This window comes from Narcine bancroftii, chromosome 4, assembly GCF_036971445.1.
Source record: "Narcine bancroftii isolate sNarBan1 chromosome 4, sNarBan1.hap1, whole genome shotgun sequence".
NCBI classification, from domain to species: Eukaryota; Metazoa; Chordata; class Chondrichthyes; order Torpediniformes; family Narcinidae; genus Narcine; species Narcine bancroftii.
Window position 1 is genome coordinate 270,650,974 of NC_091472.1, and position 20,065 is coordinate 270,671,038.

Consider the following 20,065-nt stretch of genomic DNA (forward strand, 5'->3'; position numbering starts at 1 on the left):
TCACTGTGTTAGTTTCTCTTCATTGATCAGTTGCTGGCTTTAGATTTTTCCTTTAAAGTATTTCCTTTGAATTTCATTCATCCCACTTCTGACATGATTCATCTTGTATTCGTATGTGTGATTTCTTAGGCAATACATGGACGAAAGAAAAGGTTCTTCACTTTAAAGTTGATATTAACAGCACATGAGGCAGGCCATGAGGTAGGCCTGAGATAGGCCATGAGGCTTCAAGCCTCCATTACAGACCTTGAATACTTTATGTCTGCCCCCTTGCTGTCACCCAAGTCTAATCAAACAGTAACTATATTCAAGGCCTCGCTAGTGGTCATGCAAACATGATCACGATCATTAACATTACTCTTATGTGATAATTTAGCACTGTCTTAGTCATAGATTAGAACTTGTAGTAGGTGATTTGGTAAGAGAAACTCATGGAATTAATAATTTTCAATCATTTATGAACAAATTGTACTTTGTTACAATAGATCACCTTTAAAATCAAAATGGACTGTTTTAATGTTCTTCTCAACTAGAAGAATACATTTGCAAAATGGGCCATATATAGGTGGGTAGCTAGCTCATTTCAAACAGTTTCAGCAGTATGACAAAGCTATGAAGCACTGTCTTTTCATTTTGAAAGAGTGTCAAAGGATGGAACAAGATCTAGGAGTGTCAGAAAAAATCTATGAAGGTCTGTTGAAAAGACTCTTCAGAACAATTTATATTGGAATTAGCTCTAATGTATGATGCATTGTATGAACTTGGTTTATTTTGAGTGTTTACAGAAGCACACTACTATGATTGTTTATGCAGACAAAGATCCAACAGAGCACACAATCACTGCATGGACATAAAGAGCAACCTGGTACAAAAAAAATTTGCAAGCTGAAGAGACAATTGACAACATTCTTAAAAGGTTCTCAAACTTCTGAACCTTGAAGTATGTACAAATCCCTGCTAAATGAAATGTGTGTCATTGATAAAGGCCTCTAGCCTGTTGACTTATGGAGAAATGACAATATCATCTCTCTGCAAGAGTTTTAAGACTTCTTCTCTGCAATACCTTCAGAGATTATGTGAATGATCATGGATGCCACATTCCCCAAGATTTACACCCATTACTGAGCTATGCACAAGCTATTCCTATTTGTCCTGCTGAGAGGGGATTCAGTCATTATTAGGATCTTGATAATAACATCCTCAACAATTCTCATAAATCATGCATCATCACTTCTGTTTATTAAACTACATGGACCTCCTCTAATTCAGTGGAATCCTGAGATGGATGCCACATTATGGCTGTGGTACCATAGATCAGCAAATGACACCAGGACAAGGGTTGCTTCAGACCCCCAAAAATGTATTACGCCTGACCCTTTGTGGGAATTATTGTGAAATTTCTCATTAATGGCATTTGGTAAGTAGGTAATTCGTTTTAAACTGATAAAATACATGATTGCTATCTTTTTCTTTACTTGTTGATAATTAGTAAATGCAACCGTACAATACTTTGTCATATTATTAAATTATACAATGCTCTCAATTATACAATGCCAAATATAACATTGTGGCTACCAAGGCCGGGTCTTGTGAGATCTCCTTGTTGCTGTTTCTGGTGAGCTCCGGCACCTCAAAAAATAGCACTGCACCCCTGTAGCCAACATAGAGCAAATGAGGTACTTGTGGAGTATGAAAAATGCAAAAAAAAACTTAAGGAAGGCTTAAAGAAGAGAGTGGTTGTAGATGATTGCTCTTCTAACTGGAGGCTTGTGACTAGTGGTGTCTCAAGGATTGATGTGGGACCATTGTTGTTTGACATCTATAATGATAATGTAGTAAATTGGATCAGCCAATTTGCAGATGTTAAAAATTTGAAATGTTCTTGATAGAGAGGAAGGCTTTCAAAGCTTGCAGAGGGATCTTAACCAGCTGGAAAAATCAGCTGAAAAATGGCAGATGGAATTTAATGTGGACCAGTGTGAGTTGTTGCATTTTAGAAGGACAAGGCAAGAAAGGACATACATGGTAAACAGGAGAGCACTGAGGTGTGTGGTAGAAAAGAAGGAATACAGATACACAATTCCCTGAAAGCGGCATCACAGGTAAACAAGGTTTTAAAAATAGCTCTTGGCATATTTGCCTTCATAAATCCAAGTGTTGTTTATAGGAGTTGGGATGTTTTGGTAAAATTGTGCAGGATGTCAGTGAGGCCAAATTGGAAGAATTAGGAACAACATCTCCTCCTGATTATCCACACCCAAGGATGCAGTTTTGGTCAGCTAATTACAGTAAAGATATCAATAAGATTGAATGAGTGCAGAGAGTTTACTAGGATGTTGTCTGGACTTCAGGAACTGAGTTACAGGGGAAGGTTAAACAGGTTAGGACTTTATGCCCCAGAATGTAGAAAAATGAAGGAGATTTGAAAGAGGTATTTAAAATTATGAGGGAGATGGACAAAGTAAATGTAGGCAGGCTTTTTCCATTGAAAGTCAGCCTGAAGAAAACTGAGGTCCTCCATCAGCCAACTCCCCACCATGACTACCAGCCCCCCACATCTCCATCGGGAACACAAAACTCAAAACGGTCAACCAGTTTACCTATCTCAGCTGCACCATTTCATCGGATGCAAGGATCGACAACGAGATAGACAACAGACTCGCCAAGGCAAATAGCGCCTTTGGAAGACTACACAAAAGAGTCTGAAAAACAACCAACTGAAAAACCTCACAAAGATTAGCGTATACAGAGCCGTTGTCATACCCACACTCCTGTTCGGCTCCGAATTATGGATCCTATACCGGCATCACCTACGGCTCCTAGAACGCTTCCACCAGCGTTGTCTGTGGTCCATCCTCAACATTCATTGGAGCGACTTCATCTCCAACATCGAAGTACTCGAGATGGCGGAGGCCGACTGCGTCGAATCCACGCTGCTGAAGATCAAACTGCGCTGGGTAGGTCACGTCTCCAGAATGGAGGACCATCGCCTTCCCAAGATCGTGTTATATGGCGAGCTCTCCACTGGCCACCGAGACAGAGGTGCACCAAAGAAGAGGTACAAGGACTGCCTAAAGAAATCTCTTGGTGCCTGCCACATTGACCATCACCAATGGGCTGATATTGCCTCACAGTTCTTGGCGCCTCACAGTTCGGCGGGCAGCAACCTCCTTTGAAGAAGACTGCAGAGCCCACCTCACTGTCAAAAGACAAAGGAGGAAAAACCCAACACCCAACCCCAACCAACCAATTTTCCCTTGCAACCGCTGCAACCATGTCTACCTGTCCCACATCGGACTTGTCAGCTACAAATCAGCCTGCAGCTGACGTGGACATTACCCCTCCATAAATCTTCATCCGCGAAGCCAAGCCAAAGAGAAGATGAGATACAAACCAGAGGTCATAAGTTAAGGGTTAAAGCAGAGAGGTTTGGAGGGAATATAAGGGGGAATGTCTTCACATAGAAAGTGATGGGATTGTGGAGTGAGCTGCTAGCTGAAGTGCTGAATGTGGGCTCAATTTTAATATTCAAAAAGAATTTGGACAGGTACATGGATTGGATAGGTATGGAGGGCTATGGTCAATGGGACTAAGTAGGCATGGGCTAGAAGGTCTGAAGGGCCCGTTTTTGTGACGTGTTGTTCTATGGAAGAAGTCCAAGTGTGAATGCAGAAAATTAATTTTCAATGAAATGTTGCACTTTATTTTAAGTCTACTTCAAGCATACAGAACAATAATGACAGGAAACCACAAAAATCAGATATATCTATACAATGAGGAAATTTTAGGTGATTTTTATGATCAGTAGCCCAAAATTCATAAAATATACAAGTGTTCAGGAAGCAAAATCTTAATTGTCCAGTATAATTTATTCTGAATGAATGACTTAATTTCAATTTGAAATTTGTGGGAATATCATTATTCGCTCAGTACTGGTCAAGAAGCTATAAGCTCTATGACTCTGTACCCCACTCTGCAACTGGATCATGGACTTTTTCATGAGAAGACCACAGTCAGTATGAATCAGAAACAAAGTCTCCTCCTCACTGATTATCAACACCCAAGGATGCATGTTTAGCCCACTGCTCTACTCATTATACATCCATGATTGTGTCGCAAAGCACAATTCCAATGCTATCTAGAAGTTTGCCCATGACACCATAGTGGTCAGCATAATCACAAATGGCAATGAGGAAGTGTATAGGATGGAGATAGAGCAGCTCATTCCATGTTGTAACAACAATGACCTTGCGCTCAACGTTAGCAAAAACAAGGATATGATTGTGGACTTCAGAAGTCAGGGGACAAGATCCAGTCCTCATTGAGGGCTCAGTAGTGGAGAAGGTCAAGACCTTCAAATACCTGGTATCAACATCCCCAAGAATCTGTCCTGGAGCTTCCACATTGATGCAATCACAAAGGCGGCTCGCTAGCATCTATACTTTGTGAGATGTCTGAGGAGATTTGGTATGTTACCGAAAACTCTCAAGAACATCAGCAGGTGTACTGTGGAGAGCATTCTGGCTGGTTGCATCTCTGCCTGATATGGAGGCACCAACTGTCCGAAGAAGAAGAATCTCCAGAGGGTTGCTAACTCAGCTTGCAGCATCACAGGCACCAGACTTCACTTCATAGAGGACATCTATATTAGGTGGTATCTTAAAAAAGCAGCTTCCATCTTCAAACACAACCACCACCTAGGCCATGCCCTCTTCATTCTGCTACCATTGGGGCAAAAGGTCCAGGAGCCTAAAGATGAGCAAACAACAGCAGCTTCTTCACCGCTGCCATCAAATTTTTGAATAATCAGTGAACCAAGGACACTGCCTTACTTTTCATGCACTATTTCTTTTATTGATAGTACTATTGTAAGATGGTTATAATCTAAAAGTCTGCATTATGATGTTGCTGTTAAACCCTGAATTTTATGACTTGTTCCTGACAATTTCTGATTCAGATTCTGAAAAGAATTGCCCCTGTTCTGATGAAAGATCACTGATTTGAAACATTGCTGTGAAGGTGAATATTCCCCAGTATGCATACTTGAATGTGGAAGTCTGAATGCTGCTGGAAGATTTCACCAGCACTTTCCAACTATGCTTTCAATTTAAACTCAACAAAGATTATTGTGATGGAGTGTCAAGTTGTAGAAATCCAAGAGTGCTTACTCTGGGAAATTTATGTGAATATTCTGGACCAGGTTAGACTTGAAAGATGACATCTCCATTCATTTGAACTTAGAGGAACATCTGTGAAGGATCAAAAAGTATTTTTTTCATTTAAATTTTCTTGCTTTGTCTTTTATCTCAATGATTTTCATTTTTTTCCCCTCATTAAGTATATCTAAATATTTTTTTCCATTGATCTTTTAAATCTTTTTATAATTTGATTTTGGTAGTAGTAGTCTCCTTTATTTTCATTTAAAGCCAATATGCAGTGCATAGTGAAACACAAAATTACATCCTCCAGAAACTACAATGTTACTCACACAACTGCATTTACACATCAGGCAACACACCTCTATGCTTCAGACAAAAAAAAAATAAATAAAATTTAAAAAATAAAAAATCGACAAAAGACTAAGCACACACCTACACAAAACTACAATGAGTAAAATTACAGTGCTAACTATACAGTAAAAGTTGAAAATCTAGACATTAGGCACAATGGAGACAATCAGATTTCAGAGAATTAGATTTTAGAAAGTTCAGTGGCCTGAAAAGAGGCACTGCCACATAGTTCTCAAGTCCATTAGACCTGTCAGCTTCAGCACCTTAATGGTAGAGACACCCCCATGGCCTCCTCTCCAACCCCACCATCCGCTGCAGGGCCCTGTGCTCCAAGATGGCACAGGCTCCTGAACCTCCAGGCCAGGGACATGACATGACCATTCCAGGCTCCTGGACACTACCTCTACAGAATAGCCAGCCAGGCATACATTGCCCACTCCAGACACCCTGACGCTGCTTCACCACGGCTGCTTCTCGGCCTCCGGCAGCACCCAACATCTGGAAGCCTTGTCCCCATCACAGAGGCCCAACCACAACAGACCAGGCCACGCTGCTTTTCCCACACTTTCTCAGCTTCCCTTTCCACTGCACTACCATCTGGCTTCATCCTTTTTAAAAAGAGCACAGCACTCTGCTTAAGACCATTTTGGTAACATCATGGTCTGAAGATGCCACTGCAGCCATGAAGCCATCATCCAGAACCAAAATTATGTGAACTATTTTGATTATTTTTAGAATAAAATGTGGTTGAATATTAGACATAACTAAAAATTTTGATGGAACCGTGACAATTTTTAGAACTGGCTAAACCAAACTCACTTTCCTGCAGTTTTGTAGACAGGGTTTATTTTTAAAGAAAATATTTCCAATGCATTTTAATACACAAATTGATCGAGAAAGTCTACGGGTCACATGGCATCCATAGGAAGCAAAGATGCATTGGATGCCATGTGACCTGTAGACTTCCTTGAGCAATTTGTGTATTAAAATGCTTTGGAAATGTTTATTTCTTTAAAAATAAATGACTCCCTACTCTCCCCATCTACGCCTTTGAACTTCCCATTTCTTTTCACCCCCTTGCCCTTTGACACTCATCTCCCCCAATTCCACTTGAATCCTCTCAATTCTCCACTTCTTCCCTCTGATCCTCCACTCTCCTCACCCTGATATCCACCCATTGAACCCCACTAACACCTGCCAGGTCTTTTCTATCGCTCTAACCTTTCCCTCTTGGAGATTGAATGCTCTGTCCTCAGTAGAGGCCTCACCTTCTTCCACACCTCAGTAAGTTCCTTGACGAATGGCTTAGGCATTTGCTTCCTATGGCTGCTGTGTGACCTGCTGAGTCTCTGCAGCAATTTTGTGTATTGAACTCCAATCAGACGATCTTCAGACTTATTCATTTCCAATGCACATTCAGATTTGTCCTCTCAATTTAGAATCGTGTATTCTCTGGACATACTTCATTCTCTTTGATGTTGGGGGAATACCAGCCACAGATGAGATTATTGCTTTGTGGAACATCATTCATTCTTTAAACTTGAATCCAAGTTTCCAGTTACCTCTTATGCTCTGTTCACATTCACTGACACCAACTTCTTACCTCACACTAAAAACACACAATAATCTGAAGAATTAAGTAATTTTTTGATTAGGCACATTACAACCTTACAGAATTAACAGTGAGAATAATGATTTTGCCATTCTCATTTACATCTTTTCTTGAACCATCTATCCCATTCCAAAACCCTGCAAGGCCTGACACTGTTATCCCATATTGTGATTTAATCTTCCCCATCTTCCCCACAGGTTTTCCCCCCCTTACAATTATCTCTTTTTTATCTGCCTCCTAAAATGGATTGGTGGAAAAGTTTGCATTAAGTACCTTCCATGGGGAAAGGCAAACATAATCAGTCATCAAAGAACTCCAACTCATAATGTGCTAATAATCAGAAATAAATTTCCTCCCGATGCATCTCCAACATTCCCATAACTGAAGTAATTTAATTAATCTTAGTTTTATTTCCACTATCTCTTACCCTGATTTGCATTACAATTATTTTCTCTTTGACAGTGCTATAGTGCGATGTGGCTGGGCAAGGTTCTGCAAATGCATCCAAGCCCATTGGGATGTTTTATTTTATAAAATAAGTTCTAAAATGACATTTATTTTTGTGCATACACATGGCTCAAATAAACAGCCAACACGATAAAACGTTTGACCAGATGTCATTAACTTGAAACAATAGCTTGTTGTTCTCTCTCCACTGGTTCTGCTTCACCTGTTAATTTATTTTTTTTTTAATTTAAATTTAACTTAGACAGCATGGCAAAAAGCCCTTTAGGCCCATGAACCTGTACTGCCCAATTACATCTAATTAATCTACAACTCCAAAAGGGTGGGAGAAAACCGGAGCATTCTGGAAACCCATGCAGACATGGGAAGAATGTACAAACTCCTTAGACACCTGGCACTGTAACAGCATTAACTGTTCATATTTTATGATAACACACTTGTCATATTTTCTGTTCATAAACAAGTTTCAAGGTCATCCAAATCTTGCAATACAAGTGCAACCTATGACTTACTTTGTCATTCTTTGTCACCTTCTCATCCCTCGTGTCCAAGAAATAGTTAAGATTCCTATAGTTCAAATTCTAAATCTCCAAACCTCCAGCCAATTTAAACCATGGTCATCGTCTTTTGTGCTGTTCCGTCCTACAATTATGAAATATATTTAAATCTGGTTTCAGTCATTTCAATTAATGGTGGCAATACACAAGCCCACTGGTTTGGGAAGATTCAAATATATGTTTGTTCAGAATGTGTTTCATTTAATTGTTCATTGTGCTCTTTAGTGCCTGGAGCTGTTACTCTATTGTAATTTATATCCAGGACACCCTTCTTGCTTTGCTCCCCTCATTTAAAAACCAAGCAGATTTCATTTCCATCCATTTATCAGCCTCACTGATGTCAAACCTGATTCAATCTCATCAAGGTCATCATTCAGAATTACTCACAGGTTAACATCACCATATATAAATAACTGATCACCATCAGTCTATTTTTATCATCTGGTTGAAATTTACATGAGAGAACTAAAGGACATCTGTTCCTTTGCTCAGGGAGAGCAATTATCTTTAGTGTGTTTAATAGTAATAATTTCAAGCATTTTGGGTCATGTCAGATGGTCATGTGCTGTGCAAAATTTAGTTCGAATGATATTTAGAAATGTTGGTTTGCAGATCAGTGCATGAAGTTTGGGTAAACCGAAAGAATGCGATGTGTGAGACACAATGTGACCTGACACTTGTTAAAATGATTGAGTTAATTGCCGACTAATTTCTATCAAATCAAATTGGTTCCGTGAGTGACATTAACCAATTACCACACAGTAAAACAAATATATTCTAGAGGTTGTTAATGTTTGTGGCACATAAAATTCCATCACCAAGTTCAAGCAATTTATAGGGATGATTCCTGATGAAGAGCAAAAAAACTACTGGTTTCTGAGCACCAAGCATGCAAAGTGTATGGAATCAGTCAAGATCAATGGATGACCAGTTCTGATCATATGTTCTCTTATGGTTTAATTAGCTAAAAGCATGGCATCAATAGATAAACTGCTACATCTCATTGATTCTTCTTATAGGCCTAGTATATCAGTAATGTCATTAGCTGGAGCACTATTGAGAAAAAAGTGTGAATAATCCTAGCCCTGAGTGGCGACCTCACCAGGTTCCATTAGTGAACACGACTGGGCGATCAGTCATCTGCAGTACTCTAAGGCACCTTGTAACTGTATGGTCCTGGCTTCAGATTATCAAGTCTACAACAGAGCACTGATATGGCTTTGAACAATGTGATAGTACAGATCTATCAGTGTATATAGTTACTGTATCTAGACTAAGCGGTGCATCGTTGGAGACATTACCTCGCTGGGAGGCGCTTTACACTGTTGACTGATCAACGCGCGGTCTCCTTCATGTTCAGCAACACCCAGCGTGGTAAGATAAAAAAACGACAAAATCGCCAGATGGAGAATCGAATTCTCCACCTTTAATTATGACATCCTGCACCGGCCTGGTAAGCTCAACGACCCGCCTGACGCGCTCTCCAGGGGGACGTGCACCAGCATACAGATGGACAGACTAAAGAAACTCCATGAGGCGTTCTGTCATCCAGGGGTCACTAGGTTTGCCCACTTTGTCAAGGCGCGCAACCTACCCTACACAATCGAGGAGATCTGCTCCATGACCCGAGCCTGTTCGATCTGCGCTGAATGCAAGCCCCACTTCTTCCGTCCAGATAACTCCCACGTTATCAAAGCCACCCACCCCTTCGAGCATCTTAGCGTAGACTTTAAGGGGCCCCTACCGTCGACCAACCGTAATACCTACATCCTTACGGCCATCGACGAGTACTCCCGCTTCCCGTTCGCTGTGCCCTGCCCAGACACCACTGCCACCTCAGTGATACAGGCCCTTCACAGTATTTTCGCCATTTTCGGATACCCCAATTCCATCCACAGTGACAGGGGGTGCTCATTCATGAGCGCGGAGCTGCAACAGTACCTTCTGGAGTGTGGTATCGCTTCAAGCAGGACCACGAGCTATAACCCACGCGGTAACGGCCAGGTCAAGAGGGAGAATGCCACCGTATGGAGAGCGGTTACACTGGCTCTCTGGTCTAAAGGTCTCCCCACCTCTCACTGGCAGGAGGTTCTCATTAGTGCCTTACACTCCATCCGCTCCCTCCTATGTACTGCAACAAATGCCACCCCCCACGAAAGGATGTCCCTTTTCCTGAGGAAATCCGAATCAGGAACCACTCTACCGCATGGCTCACTGTCCCTGGCCCCATCCTTTTGCGACGCCACATCCGGCACTCAAAGAATGACCCCTTGGTCGACCGAGTGACTCTACTCCATGCAAACCCACATTACGCCTAAGTTGAGTTCCCAGACGGGCGGGACCTAGCTCCTTGACTTACCCCTTCCTTTCATTCTCTCCCTCGTTTTTTTGGTTTTTTTTTCCAGGGTCAGTTCTCCAAGAAGGGGTGAATCTGATAGTACAGATCTATCACCAATGTACATAGTGTATATAGTTACTGTATCTAGACTGTGCTTACAGCGATTGGCTGAGAGCTAAGCCACGCCTATTGTCTGGGCCTTAAAGGGTTGTGTCCCTAGCCGGGTCGGATCATTCCGGACTAGTCGGGCACCTGTGAAGAGCTCCTGTCTTTTGCTAATAAAAGCCTTGGTTTGGATCAACAAGTCTTTGGTTCTTTCGACGAGCTCTACAAACTTCCATTTTTCAGGAATGTAAACAGCTTGACTTAAGTTAGATTAGGATAGATTTGTTTTGATGAAGTTTGCAATAGCAATAAAAAAATACATACAAATGAATTTTGTGCTGAAAAAATCCAACTGCTGGATTGCTGTTTTTTTTTTATATAAAGGTCTGGTTTTTAACCAATTGCCTCTGAATTTTTCTTCTGCATTCTCTGCTGTGTAGTTAAATATAAATACTCTTTGATGTCAGGTATATTCATTAGCCTTCAGATGAACTACATTCTCAATTATCTCACTGAACTACATTCTCAATTACCTCAGTGAAATATATAGCAAATTATTAAATTTTAGTTATTGAAATAATTCTGGGTTTTATTTTTCTGGAAGTCCTTTAACTTCACTGAAGCATTGTAAACAAAGGCATGGAATGAAACTAAGGTATGGCAAGGTTTTCCAATCGTTCAAGTATGTACTCATCAGGCCTCCATATTTTAAGTTGGCATGGTCTTGAAGAGAGTGCTGTAGAGATTGACCAGAATGATATCAGGAAGAGTTGGGAATCTGAGATTACTTTTTCTATGGAAGATTAATGGATTGCAGAACAGATAGATTCAATCACAAGAAGTTTCAATTGAGAGAGAAAAAAAGATTCTCTTAGCAAGAATGTCCCTGAAAAAAATAAGTTGATTTGGACCACATTTAGGATCAGGGGGCATTTTTCTTCATGTGATCGTAATAAACCAATTTAAAAAGTGAAATTATGGGAGAATGGAATTAAATTGATGACTTTGCTAATTGATCAAATAACTCCAAGTCATGATGAATGATTCTATTGAAAAGTCATATTAATATAATGCCAATGAAGATTAATTGGTTTTCTCTATAATATTATATGTTAACCTTGTACCTAATCCTTTAGCAGCTTTGTTTGGAGTGTTAGATGATATTAACAAACTATTTTCTTCATCTGATTGTCAAGTCATACTATTTACATCTCTTATGGGACAAAGAGCTATCCTACTTCGATGGAAAGATCCTGTTCCACCCACTAGTACTCAGTGGTTATGTCATATCTTGTCTTAATTTAAAAAAGATCAGGGGTTCCTCATTGTATGCAACACTAATTTTCATAAAATTTGGAGTCCTTTTATAGACTATTTTCATGCGCATTAAATCTGTTTGTCTTGATCATTGAATGTATTTATTCATGTATATGTTTTTTTCTTCAGTTAGTAATGTTTTATAGATTCATCAGAACCATGCTATCTTTAATTTTATGTTAAAGCTTCCCAGGTTCTCTCAGTAGATTAGAATTTGCTTTTTTTTGCCTGTTTCTCATTCTGACAACATTGTATGGGGAAGGATATATCGCTATTGTTTTATTTTTGGAAATATATTCTTCATATTTTGGAACCTTGTGTTCTTTTCCACAAAATTCTAAAGATTGAAAGTGAAATAAAATTAATTTGAAAAATAATATATTTAAAGGAGAAATTATACTACAGTACACTTTTTAATGTTAACTCCAATTAGTTTTGCATATAATGGCCCAAAATGAAATGGTGGGGCTGCCATAGCTGCTGCAATGGCTGCACTGCCACTGAGTAGTGGAGACATTGCTGCTCTGCAGGGTCCTTCTACCTGATCTAATGCTGACAGTTTAGTAGAGGCTTAAAAATAGCTTGTTTAAAGGGACAATGGTGTTTTTTTTTTAAATCCTGCAACTGTAGACGTCTGTACCTGAGAAGGCAGCACAAGTGCTGGGCAGAGTACCACGAGAGGTTTCAGACTCCATGTTCCATGGGAACAATTGACTGGTGTAGGGCACCAGAAACAGGGAGAGCATCCCTTGATGAGAAGGCAAAGCATGGGAGAGCATCCTTCAGGGAAGGTAACCACGACAGCAGACCAGCAAGTAATTCAGCAAATGAAGGACAAACACAGCCTGAGGGCTTTTGGTAGCAGTGGTCAAAGGACCCACACTGCCTGGGGGACTACTGGAGACTGGCTCATGAGAAGCAGGTATTGAGAAAATACTGAAGGCTTCCTGATTGTATTGGAGGGTTGGACCTGGAGCTTGGGTCGGCTGCTGATTTGAACAGGAGTGTGTGCAGCTTCAGAGGCTCCAGGTGCACTGGAGGCGAATTCACAAACACAGTGTCCTTGATGGGACACTATTTTTCTTCTTTCTCTTTTTGATAGTAATCCTCATAGCAACTTTTTTTTTGCCTTACAGCAGACAAAATTGAAGTGCATCATATATTTTAATGCGTTATTACATCTCAGTAAAAGGAACCTTATTTCACCTTGCATGTTTCACCAGCCATTATTGATTGGATCTACTATTTGCAACTTCTGAAAGGATTCCAGGCAACAATTGCTAAGCTTACTTGATTTAAAAAATTATGAAGTGAAATGTTGCTGTAGTTATGTGGTTTTTTGAAAAAAAAAAATCAGACATTGTTTTCTGCATCTGAATTATATGACCTTGTCCCAGTCTCAGGCAAATAACTATTGAAACTTACAAGTTCACAAAAATCAAGGAAAAGAAATAGGCCCATCCAGTCTGCTCTGCAAATCCAACCTGAGCCAAATTGTTCTCACTTCTCATTCCATTTTCCTGCCTTTCTCTCCCCTTCCTCCAACACCGCCACTCAAATCCCTTAACTAATTAGATATCTTTCAATCTCCCCTTTAAACTCCGAGTTCTACAAGTTCACAATCCTTTGGCTAAATAGATTTCTTCTCATCTCAGTTTTAAATGGGTACCTCCTAATTTTAAGACTAGATTCACCCACCAAGGGAAACATTCTATTCGCATTTAATCTGGCCAATCCTTTCAGCATTTGGTACATTTCTACAAGATTTTCTCTCATTCTTCTATATTCAAATGCACGTAATCCAAGAGCCTCTAAATGTTCCTCATACGTTAGCACTTGTATTCCAGGAACCATCTTGGTAAATCTTATCTGTACTCACTCCAACATTATTACATTCCTTCTAAGATAAGGTGACCAAAACTACACAATACTCCAAATGAAGTCTCTCAGGGCTCTGTAATCTCCTTTGTTCCAATGAAATATTGACACATCTGATATCAGCTTTTCCTTTTCAAATTTATAAAGGAACTCAATCATGTTATGATCACCACTTCTTAAGGGCTCCAATTCCCCAATCACCTCCAAATCATTATACATAACCCAATCCCAAACTGTTGAGCCCCTGGTGGGATTATCAACAAGCTGTTCCAAAAAGCCATCCTTTAGACATTTTGAAAACTCTCTCCTGAGATCCAGTAACTACCCAACTATCCCAATCCCCTTTCATGTTAAAATCCCCCATAATTATTTTAACATTTTCCTTCTGACACACTTTTTCTATTTCCACCGTATCTCATAGACCATTTCCCAGTTGCTGTTTCGGGGTCTGTTTGTACACCAATAAGGTCTTTTTACCCATGCCATTTCTTAACTCAACCCATACAGATTCTACCCTATCTAACTGGATGTCCCTTCTTTCTAGAGATTTAATATCATTGTTTACCATCAGGACACACCACCCCTTCTACCTACCTGCCTATTTTTCCTATACACTGTGTGCCCTTGGACATTCAGCACCCAATCACATTCATCATTAAGCCATATCTTGGTGATGGCCATAATGTCATATCTTTCAGTGTGAAACTGTCCTAACATTCTTTGCATTTAATTACAGTACTCTTAAACTAGCATACATTACCAATTCAGCTGTCTTTCTATCATACAGCAAATTATCCTCTTTTCACCTGCCCTTTTTGTCTTCTTAGCTACACTTTTTTAAACTTCCTGTCTCAACACTAACTCAGATTCCCTTCTACCCTAATCTCTACATTCACATTCTGATTCCCTCCCACCCTCCCCCCCACCACACCCCCCCCCACCACTGCCCTCTCCCCATCACTTCTCAGTTTCTTTCTCTTCTCTCCTCCCACTTGTAGCTTGTATCCACCTCCTTCCTGTTAGCCTGTGCTCCTCTCTCTTCACCTTCCTCCCCGCTCTCCTCTCCTCCTCTTCACCCCCCCCCACCCTCACCTTTTTATTCAGGCATCCTATCTGTTCTTTTCTAGATTCCCAACAAAGGGCTCAGGCCCAAAACATTGACGGCCTTTTACTTCTTATGGATGTTGCGTGACCTGCTGATCGGCCACAACATCTACATATTTTCTTGTTTAATTCCATGTGTTCAGCTTTCCTTTCTTCTTTGAGAAGTGATAGGTATTTTACAAATCAGTGTGGAGTTAAAGTGTGTAAATAAAGATAAACCATTTATATCAGCTGAAAGGCTAATTATCAGAAAGAGAGCAGGTTCAAGATGATTGGAATAACATTGCTCAGGTTGGTTTGGATGATGAATACACTGCTCGATTACATAGAATATACACATTCAATAACAGCCTTCATGAGGGAATTACCTGAAATTTTGAAGGAGCAAAATTGTATGATGATGAGATTCGAGTAGGGGATTGGGAAAAATTAATTTACCCTTCAGAAATCCTGGAAGAACTGTATGACTGAATGGCCCATTTATAGGTTGTTCTGCAAGATATTTGATTGCAAGAATATAACAGCTGCCATGTCATACTTTAAAAATAATGTCACAAGTTTGGCGAAGGTAAAGGGGAGGTAAAGGGAAAAGAAACAGGAAACAAATGAGTTAAAAATTCAGGCTGTTAGCAGGCTACTCTGTCCCACAAGCTCATTCTCACATAAATTTTCCTTTCAGATATTTACACAGCATGCTTTTATACCCACACAAAAAATAATCTCCTAAGAATAAAACTACCCATTCATCAACATTTCCTTTTGGTATGCATCTTGTTTTTTGTCACTCCTGGAAGTGACCATCACTGACAAAATCAGCATGTAATTTTGATCCTTAATTGTTGAAATTATTAACTCTCGCTACAGAATAATGTTGACTGGCTGAGTTTTCCTGCTCTTTCCGTCTTTGTTCCAGATTTGAGAAGACAAATCAAATCAGAGGTTACGGTGAATAATGTCCTTTTGCACACTACATATATTATGCTTTCACAAAAATGCAGGAGAAACTAAGCAAGTCAGGCCACATTCTTCATGTAGAAAAGATAAAGATACATACCCAATGTTTTGGGCCTGAATCTTTCATCAAGGTATGGACAGAAAACTAATAAAATGAGCTCTTTGTGTAGCCTGGCGTTGAGATGCTTTGCACATTTAGTCAATGGAGTGTATGCACATGTACATTCCTGATTTGTATACTGGGTGGGGGAAAGGCTTTAATGAGTCATTTGCTGTCAGTTATTTGGACTCTGATCTGATTTTATCAGCTCAATATTAATGTATCTGACATATTTGAGATACTGATCATTGATGATGTTATGTCTCTCTGTTACTTGGGAGGCTTCTTAAATAACAGAGATGCAAGATTCAAATAACAGAAGAGCCTTTACTTACTGATGCCTTCCACCATCTCAGGAAACTGTTCACACACACTCTTATACATATACCCCACAGTGGTGCATTACTATTACTACAGTGAGAAGGGTGTATTCTTATGAAGTTACAAAATAATTCATGTTATTCTGACTATATAACATCCCTCCTTCTCAAGATAAAGAAAAATGTAGTCTTCTTTATTACTTTATTTCCAGTGCAACTTAAGTAACTGAACTTGTACACTAATTTACTTACACAGCTATTTTTAAATAGTTCTTATTGATATCACACTGGTGGCAGTATGTTGCTTCGCCATCATGTGGATTTGGCTGAGACCATTGGGCTCTGTGTTGCTGGTCCACGTGTAGGTGATGTAGTTTGTTGTGCTTCTCCTGACAACTACTATGTTAATGTTTCAGTATTAGTGGTTGTGGTCTCTTCACTTGATATCTCTCTTGATAATGGTGATGCAGGTTTTACTAGTATTTGTCACATTTGTGGCCCGAAATGTGAAGTTAATAAAACATTAAACACAAGTCTTATCAGGTAAACTTCTCCGTAGTCTTTTTATTCTCCCGTTTCCTTTGTTCTTTTGCTTGTGTTCTTATCTCTCTCTCATACCACGTGACTTCCGGTACATCTCATACATATTCATTATCATGACATCCCTCCTTTAATCAGAAATAAACTTTACCTTCACTTACCAATATCCCTCGGAAACATACAAACATCGTAACTAATGGTAATACTATAACTCAACTACATAAAGTTTACTTCCTACTGCACTCATACATGCTCTTTATGATACAAGATTAAAATACTGTCCCAAAGTTCTTATTAAAACTATGGCACAAGGTCTTCGTATCGTTTGGGCGGTTTCCGGTTTCGTTTCGGCCTGCCTGCGATATTGTCGTCGCTTCTCGGTTGTTCACTCTCAGCGTCGGAAATACTGCTCGCCACGGCTTCGGGTGTTTCTGGCGCTCTAGTCACTTCATCAGGAGTGCTGGTAACTGCCTCTGGAACATCATCAGGTCTCTCAGTTTCAGCATCTCGTATTGGCCTTTCAACCTCTTTGCTCGATGTATCTCTGGACTGGTACCTTTTTACACCTGATACATTTCTCTTATACAGGACTCCAGTCGGAGACTTGACTGTCACCATACTGCCACTTCTGGATACGGCAGTATAGGGTTGATGGTAATAAGGTGTGTCTAGCTTACCACCAGTTTCATGCCTCACTAGAACATTATCTCCTGGCATGATGTCTGAGTACTTGGCTCCACGTTTCGAATCTGTGTACAGCTTTGCTGCACCTTTCTTTTCAGCATCGTGGTCCCTCATCTCCTGGTCGTCTCGGATTTCCTTTATTTCTGGCATTTTTGTGCGGATTTTTCTCCCAAAAAATGCTTCTGCAGGACTTTTTCCCAGTGGTTTCATGAGGCGTTGCTCGATAGACAGCCACATAAGATAACAATGCTTCTCGCCAATTTTGTCCTTCTGCGTGTGCAATCCTCAACCGTTTTTCAATGGACTGATTCTGTCTCTCTACTTCCCCGTTGGCTTGCGGCCATTTCGGAGTTACTTTATGATGGTGGATACCTGTGGTCCTCATGTATTCTGCAAATGTCTCTGAAATGAATTGTGGACCATTGTCAGAGTATAATGTAACAGGTAATCCATATCTTGCGAATATCTCTGCTAACGCTTGTATTGTTTTTTCAGTGGTTGTGGACTTCAACACCACATACTCATAGTATCTGCTGTAGTAATCTATCACTACCATAATTGATTCACCCATCAGTAAAGGTCCAAGAAAATCAACAGCTACGTCGATCCATGGTCCTGTCGGAAGTTGCGTACTCCGGATCGGTTCTGGCGGATTACTCCTACTTGTGATTTGACATCCATGACAAGTTTTAACAAATTTCTCTGCGTCTTTATCACAACTTGGCCACCATTGTCCACTCTGTATGCATTCTCTTACTTCCATGAGTTCTGGATCACGTTCGGATTCTCTCTTGACTTCCTTCGTAGTCACAGCTTTTGGTGTCGCCTGAATAGCTACGAAGCATACAAAGCTCTCTGTTTCTGTTCCCAATTCTGACTTGGATTGTGGACATCCATCCTTCACCAATCTGGACAGCGGGATCAGCAATGTTTGCTTTCCCTGCAATGTGGATTACTTTATATTTGTAGGGTGGTAGTCTGAGTACCCATCTCTCTATTCTGGCACATGGTTTGGATCTAGGTGCATAGATCACCTCTAATGGCTTATGATCTGTGATGAGTTCAAATTCAATGCCGTATAAATATGCATAGAACCTCTCACAGGCCCATACAAGTCCGAGTGCTTCTTTCTCTGTCTGAGAGTATCTTCTTTCCACATCTGATAACGATCTGCTGGCATAGGCAATGATTCTTGGTCCTCCATCATGCATCTGGACCAACACGGCTCCTAAACCAACTGGGCTGGCATCCGCTATAACTTTGGTTGATGCCGCCGGATTGTAATATCCAAGAGTTTTTGCATCTGTCAGGCTTTGCTTCAGCGCTGTGAAAGCTTTCTTCTGCTCAGATCCAAAATGAAATGGTACACCTTTCCTGGTTAGTTTCCTTAGTGGTTCTGCCACTGTAGCGAAATTAGGAATGAACTTTGCACAAAAATTGACCAATCCTAGGAAACTCCTCACCTCTGTTGCATTCTGAGGTGCACGTGCCTCTGCGATAGCTTTCACCTTGGCCTCTGCAGGGTTTAGTCCTTTCCGTGTAAGTCTGTGTCCCATGAAGTCCATTTCTGACACACCGAACTGACACTTGTTTCCATTCACGGTAAGGCCTGCCTCCTGTAGTCTAGATAGTACACGCCTCAACCGTTTGTCATGCTCTTCCTTCATTGGTGCATGGACTATGATGTCGTCAGAAATGTTGGCAACTCCAGGAATGCCTTGAATCACTCGATGGATTTCATACTGGTAGATCTCCGAAGCTGCATTAATTCCAAATGATAGTCTCTTGTAACAATACAATCCACAGTGAGTCACAAATGTAGTTACATCTCGGGAACCTGGATCCAGCTCTAATTGATAATAGCCCCATTTCAGATCAATTTTTGAGAATACCTTGCTGGTAGTTAGTTCTTGAAGTATTTCTTCCACTGTTGGTATAGGGTGTCGTTCTCTAATTATAGCTTCATTGGCCATTCTCATGTCAACACTTAGTCTTATGTCACCCTTTGGTTTGGGCACAATTACTATGGGACTGACCCATTGTGTCGAATGTTCCACCGGTTCAATAATGTCTTGTTCGATCAATTCTTTAATTTTGGCTTGGACTTTCCCACGAAGTCCAAACGGAGTTCGGCGCATTGGTTGTGCCTTGGGTTTGACCGTTTCATCTACCGCTAGCTTCAATTGTCGACCTTTCAGCTTTCCTACTCCTTGGAAGACTGCAGGGAATTCTTGCTTCATATCCTCGTATGACTGAATTGAATTGACACAAGCTCCAATACGAAGTATTGCCAGGTCTTGCGCTGTGCTTCTACTCAACAATGGTTCTCCCCTCTCTTCTATGACCATAAACTCTGCTTCGGTGTACTTATCTCCAGCTTCAACAGTTGCAGTAAAACATCCAATGGTCTGCAATGGCTTGGTTGCTGTGTATGGATACAGTTTCTTGGAACACTTCTTTGAGGTACAGATGATCTTTTTCCTTTTCAACTTCTCCCATAAATGTCGATCAATCACATTACTGTCACTGCCTGAGTCTACAATGACCTGAACTGTCATCCACCAATGATCATTGGGACCTT

General features: G+C 40.5%; 2 long non-coding RNA genes across 4 annotated transcripts in view; one reads left to right on the top strand and one right to left on the bottom strand.

Moving 5' to 3' along the window:
• The window catches only part of LOC138761963 (uncharacterized), a 39,916-nt gene extending 26,696 nt beyond the window's left edge, over nucleotides 1–13,220 (top strand). Inside the window, exon 3 of the long non-coding RNA XR_011356657.1 lies at nucleotides 13,041–13,220. This is a non-coding gene — a long non-coding RNA (uncharacterized lncRNA). The remainder of the gene's footprint in view (nucleotides 1–13,040) is intronic.
• LOC138761964 (uncharacterized) overlaps nucleotides 1–20,065 on the bottom strand; it is a 108,690-nt gene that overhangs the window by 77,098 nt on the left and 11,527 nt on the right. Inside the window, exon 2 of one of the 3 annotated variants that reach the window (XR_011356658.1) lies at nucleotides 8,100–8,229. The exons of the other annotated variants lie outside the window; for them this stretch is intronic. This is a non-coding gene — a long non-coding RNA (uncharacterized lncRNA). The remainder of the gene's footprint in view (nucleotides 1–8,099; nucleotides 8,230–20,065) is intronic. 3 annotated transcript variants of the gene reach the window in all.